Raw genomic sequence first — 6,124 nt, 5'->3', positions numbered from 1 at the left:
CTCGAGAGAGACAGCTACACAGTCCAGAATCGCTACACGAATATTGGCTAGTCATGTCGCATGCCCAATGCCCGGACGCGGGCAACGCGATTACTATTGTTGTACAATTGTCTTCGTTTTATACCTATAATTTATGTCTCCATCAGGATCAGACATAACATTCGTACAGACCTATTAGAATTTGTATTTAATTACACAGAACGATGGTTTTGCTGTATTGGAACACTAATCAAAAACAAGGACGCACTCCGCTATAGAACTGTATCAACACTGCTAGTCCAGGGAAGTCCTCGGTCAAATACTGACCAGAGAGTGTCCGCTGCGATTTACAATGGACTACGCTTAGCTAACAGACTAAATTCCACCACTCATGGACCACACCCACCGCATCCCTCCTCACATTCTTTCACTCTGCTAGAAAAGTGCTGCGTTTGGAGGCAGGAGTCTTATGACCAAACCATTACATGTAAATAGAGGGGGGTGTACAGAGGCTTTGGATAATTAACTTTTGGAAGAAAATAAGTTAAATGAATCGTAAGTTTAGTGAGTAGCCTACTACGCAATATAACGTTATATTAATGTTAATTATTGATGAAAGGGTACTTACATTTTTTTTCTTAATGTTCTAAACATTTTGGGGCCCCCTGCTAGTCATGGGCCCTTAGAATCGTCCTAACCTTTCACCCCCTTACGGCGCCCCTGTGTGTCTGTGACAGTGTGTGACAGTGTGTGCGTGGATGCAGCGGACAGACAGTCTCAGTTGGTTTGGTGTCCTCTGCTTACTTTTAATACTTGTAAATGCAACTTTTGGCCCCTAATTTGTTTTCCTCATTGTAGCGACCAGAGAGAGGGGGGAGGAGAGGAGTTCCCATTTCTCTAACCTCCTGCTGCTTCCCCTCCTCTCTCCTCCGCTCACATCCGCTATTTATCCATAGATCTCTTCATTTTGCTTTCAAAGTGCACCAGATTGATGCACTTCAATATTTAAAAAAAAATCTTCCCGGGGGAGCATGCCCCGGACCCCCTAGAGGAGGTTAGGTCCACCCCCCACCTAAAACATGTTCACATGGATCCCTTTGCACACTTTTGATATGGTGGCCTAGTAGTCCATGTTTCTGTTTGGTGTTCGTGCCACAACTGTGCATGTATGCAAAAGTCATAGGTGCGCTGTAACATAGCACTACACCCCTGCAATATGTGTGAAAGACAATAGACTTTACAGCATGTCTTTTTAAATTGAAGTTGCGTTGGTGTTTGTGTGTTGGTTGTTGACGGTAATGTGTGGTAAATGATTGCCCCCCTCATTCGATTTGTTCTAGAGTCGACCCTCTATAAACTGCATGGTCTTATTCCTATTTTTTCAGAAGTGCATCTCAGTTTGTTGTTGTTTCTCTAAACTGGAGCCAAGCTTTGTAGAGGGATCTTCAACTTTTTACGTGATATGGAAGTTAATGCGGTTTGTTTTTGTTCCTTTGCAGTGCTGGGGGGGAAGCTGGCAATGGCGTCAAATTAGACATTATGCACAGAAGAAGAAAACCCCCGGAAGTAGGGCGGGCTTAACTTTAAAATAAAAGCATGAGATTTGAAGCAAAAAATATTCATGAAAAAAATGCTGCTGCATTTAAATGTTGTCATCATGTCACACGTGGCATCATTGTGGCATTAGACCATGTTAAATATCGGAAATGAGTTTTTATTAGATCAACTGTCACAAATGTGGCTATAACAAAAATGTTATACATCATAGGAAAATGTTATACATGACAGGAAGTATACATTAGGCTCTCACTAACTTAGGGTGTTATCGTTTCTAATGGAAAATAAATATGTCATCTTATTATTTTTCCAGGGTAAGTGAGTGGGCAAGTTTAGTAAATGAAGTACGTCTTCTATTTCGAAAAAATTAACCGGAAGTCCTAGAGTTACACAGAACAACGCAGACAGCTGCTCCTCAAAAGAATGTAGGACCATGGAGGTATCCCCCGGCACAACACTAGATATATTTATCTGTTTTTTCCTCAGTTGAAGGTATGAAAACAAGTTTGAAACATCACAACTTCGCAGCATGGAGCTATAATGCAGTTTACACGTGAAGAAACAACTCGTCGGAGCAGCGGAGTTTTCTTTGGTCAAACTGGAATTACACTCGCTCCGTAAACAGGCAAGAGAAACCTTCCCTTTGTTTTAACATTGTGCGACACCTTTACAGTGTTTTGTTTCTCTCTGCAGCTAACTTCTGAACTCAAATTCTGCCCAGTCTCTTGAAAAAGCTTACTTATCAGTCATATGGTCATTATTTATTGTGTCACCTTTAAATATGTGGAATACTGCGGGACGTGTTGTACGAGTTACCACCGCCACCTGTTGCACGACGTCACTGCTTTAACCAAAACGTAAACGCACCAATTCTTGTTAATAAATGTGTGTTGCTCCGCGGAGTCACTATAGCATCAGTGGTGGAAAGTAGCTATATTATATTTAAGTAACTCAAACCATGAGTGTTTTGCCAGAAAATGAATTGGCAGCAATTTTGCTAAGACTAATTCTGTAAAAAAACATTTCACACTTCCAGCTTTTTAAATGTGAAGATGCTTTTAAATATATTTTTTGAGTTTTTTCTGCTATGAGTACATAAACTCCTTATACTTTAAGTACAGTTTCCTAATCTTACTTAAATACTTTTACTTAACCTTGCACAGTTAGTAAGCATCTAAACAGAAGTGCACAAGAAGCAGTAAAGTGCAATGGTATGAATAGTATACTATATACATATGGCAGATATAAAAAGTTAAATTATATACAGTATGAACAGTGTATGTATGTATGTATGTATGTATCGGTATAAACCATGTATAAACACTATAAAAAGTATAGAAATGTAATACATTAAAGACACTTATGTTTATAATATGAATAAATATGAGTACGCTTAAGCGGTCTGTTCCTTTACCCTTCAGTCCATGGCCAGTTCAGTATTAAAAACAGATTTAGATTGAGTTTGTTGAATCTGTTAATATACTTGTACTTGGTTATCCGTTTTGAGTGTGGTTCATTGTCTTATAACACATTTACACAAAAGATACAAAGCTTTAGTCATGTTAAGAAAGGTTTTAAAGATACAAAAATGCAATGTAGAACTCATATTTAGTTTGAATTAGAAATTGGATTTAGGAGAATAATGTAAATGTTTAATTCAGCCAGAAAATGCACCTTCTGTGATGTTTTTTTACTTGGGACCCAAGACTTTACTTTCTTTTGCTCACATATTGGCGTGTCATCTATTTTCTTTTGCCAGATTGCTGTTTAAAAGTTGTTTCCAAGCATTTGCAAGTCAGACTAACCCTAAATTGTGTCACCAGCTTCGCACATCATATCATCTTCCTTCCTTATTTTCATTGGAAAAGCCAGTGTTTCCTGATAAAGGCATAGACCTTGGGGTTTTCCAGTCTCTGCAGATTGTGTACCTCCAACATGAGTCACAGGTCAGGAATTAGAGAAAAGTGCATTAGTCTGGCAACCTGGTCTGTATTTAGACCCCCTTTTGAATGTCAAGCTAGTTCTCTGTCCTCTGTTTTGTCAATTGGGGTTTCAAGAGGTCACATTGGATTTTCACATATTGATGTAACATTAAAATAAATACATATAGAGAATAAAACAGCAGGAAGGTCACCACTTCAATGAGAATACCGGGCGCTGTACAATAGCTGCCCAGTGCTCCTAGTACTACACTGTGTGTGTTGTGTGCTCTGCATGTGTGATCATTAAAGAGGGCTTCATCCCTCTTCTTCTTCTTTTTCTTCAATACAACAAAAAAGTGAATTAATCAAACCACAAACAAGGTATAACACAAAGAATGTCAATTACACAGGGGAATACCAATAACCAATAAAATGTGACAAAGGGACCTAGGGCCTATTTGTTCTCTTATTTAAATAGATGAAAAATGTCCTAATCCATGAGTAATGAGAGGGGGGAATTTGAGGCTTAAGCTTATTAAGAGAGTCACAAAGGCTATGAGTTATTTTTATTTTGGGAGTTACAGAATCATAGGGATAAAAGCTACTATATAGAATGATAGCTATAAGAGCATTGTTGTCCCCTAATTAGTGTCATGCACAGTTTTTTCAAAAAGCAAACTGTTGGCAAAGCAAGTTTCACCAAACAATTGAATTTAGATCTGACATATCATTACAAAAAATAGCATATCGCTGAATGTTACAATTGACCAATCACAAACGAGCATTCAACCAGGCCGTGTAATATTTTTTGTTCGATTTTGCCTTCCCACAATTAAATAAAAGCCTGCAATATTGACGTTTAAATGTGCGCCCCCACTGCATAACAAACAATATTAACTGCATACCATACCAGTTCTCAACTTTACATTTTTATTAAGCAGGGATTTCAGGTTCACTTCACAGAATACTCCGGGGAAATGGCACTGTGTATATTGCGCCTTTTTTTGCTTTTGGCCGTTTTACTGTAAGGACCAGAGAAGGAGACACACAGGCATGATTCAGTTCCCTACTGCAGAGGGCCACAAGATTGACTAATTGTCAAAGAGTCATTTTCGTTCCTACCCTCACCTATGGTCATGAAGGATGGGTCATGACCGAAAGAATGAGATTGCGGATACAAGCGGCCGAGATGGGGTTTCTCCGCAGGGTGGCTCGTGTCTCCCTTAGGGATAAGGTGAGAAGTTCGGTCATCCGGGAGGGACTCGGAGTTGAACCGCTCCTCCTTCGCGTTGAAAGAAGCCAGTTGAGATGGTTCGGGCACCTAGTAAGGATGCCACCTGGGCGCCGCCCTAGGGAGGTGTTGCTGAACCTGCTGCTCCTCACAGAGAAAAGAGGGAAAAGGCTGTGTGAATTACTTTACATTGTGGATAAGGGTGGATAGCCCCCAATGCTCTGTGTGTCAAAATGAAAGACAGCCCACACACCTATCAATCATCAAACCGTGGGGTCTTATTTCATTACCTGTTGATTTCTATCAACACGTAATGTTGTATCCATGGATATATAAAGAGAAGTTCTACCACAAAAGTATTCTCCGTCGGGATTTCCTGCAACAACACCACGCCGTTATCGTGATTCTGATTGGCCAGAAGACATTAGCAAAGATGTTTTATTGAGAAGACGATCACTATGTGACAAAAGTTTTCAAAACCGTTTCTAGTCTTCGGCTTTTCCAGACAAGTGGCTACTGAAATCAATCTTGCTGCTGTCTGTCCAATTTACTCTGCGCGAATTGGCGGACTTTTTTTTGCCGACTTTAACATAATTTTTCATTGTGGGGTGAAGCCATTTCTAGGTATGGCTGTAGCCTAGCCCGGCCATACCCTGGAGGCGCATCTGCACTTTGCACATAACTCACGGTAGTGATCTTTTATACTTCATGCACAAACTAGATATCATATGAAAGCTGAGAGTCCACACATTTTATTCGTATAACTTTCATCACTGTGCGATCAAAACTCACTCTTAACCCTGTGTTCTATGCTAAATAAAAGAACATTGTACCTCAATCAATGCATTCTAATAGCGGGTACATTTTAGTCGGGGGGAAAATCGCAACATCTGCAAGAAACAGCGTCTGAGGGCTTCTTGACATTTAAAAACCTATTCATGTGTCATACCCACTTAACTGGAAGAAACTCAGCTATCAGACGATATTAACCATTTTTAGAAAAACAAAACATAAGGGTAATAACAAAGGCTCTGAATTAGCCCTGAGCGAAAAAATGCTAACACCCTTAGCACAGAACTCACGTTAAAATACCCTTATTACTTATCGTATCTGCACAAACAAGATGTCGATTAGCAAGCTGAGATTGCACAGATCCAACAGGTATTGGTATCATTGCTGACCGATCCGAAATCGCGACATGAGAAGCTAACAAAGACATCACACCACGTAGCATTAATAATAATAATAATAATAGATTTNGAATGTTTGTGATCAACTGAAGGATAAAGTGTTCCTTTATAATAATAATAATAATAATAATAGATTTAATTTGTCAGCGCTTTTACAGGTGCTCAAAGACGCTTTACAGATAATAGTGAAGAGAAAAGAAAAGAGAAGAAAGGAACAACAAATAAATATATAGTTAAAGTTGAAG

The 6,124-nt window shown here is 39.3% G+C and overlaps 1 protein-coding gene across 3 annotated transcripts in view; it reads left to right on the top strand.

The window, feature by feature from the left end:
• The first annotated feature begins 1,955 nt into the window (after positions 1-1,955).
• The window catches only part of LOC104950524 (ras and Rab interactor 2-like), a 40,935-nt gene continuing 36,766 nt past the window's right edge, over positions 1,956-6,124 (top strand). For 2 of the 3 annotated variants that reach the window (XM_010777060.1, XM_010777057.1), the window contains exon 1: positions 1,956-2,161. The gene's annotated coding sequence lies outside the window, so the exon portion shown is untranslated. Of the gene's footprint in view, positions 2,394-6,124 lie in introns of all 3 variants that reach the window. The other variant, XM_010777058.1, reaches the window with a different exon arrangement.

This window comes from Notothenia coriiceps, unplaced genomic scaffold (assembly GCF_000735185.1).
Source record: "Notothenia coriiceps isolate Sejong01 unplaced genomic scaffold, NC01 NC01_scaffold00017714, whole genome shotgun sequence".
NCBI classification, from domain to species: Eukaryota; Metazoa; Chordata; class Actinopteri; order Perciformes; family Nototheniidae; genus Notothenia; species Notothenia coriiceps.
Note: the sequence above shows the minus strand (reverse complement) of the source record. Positions and strands in the feature narration are given on the sequence as shown.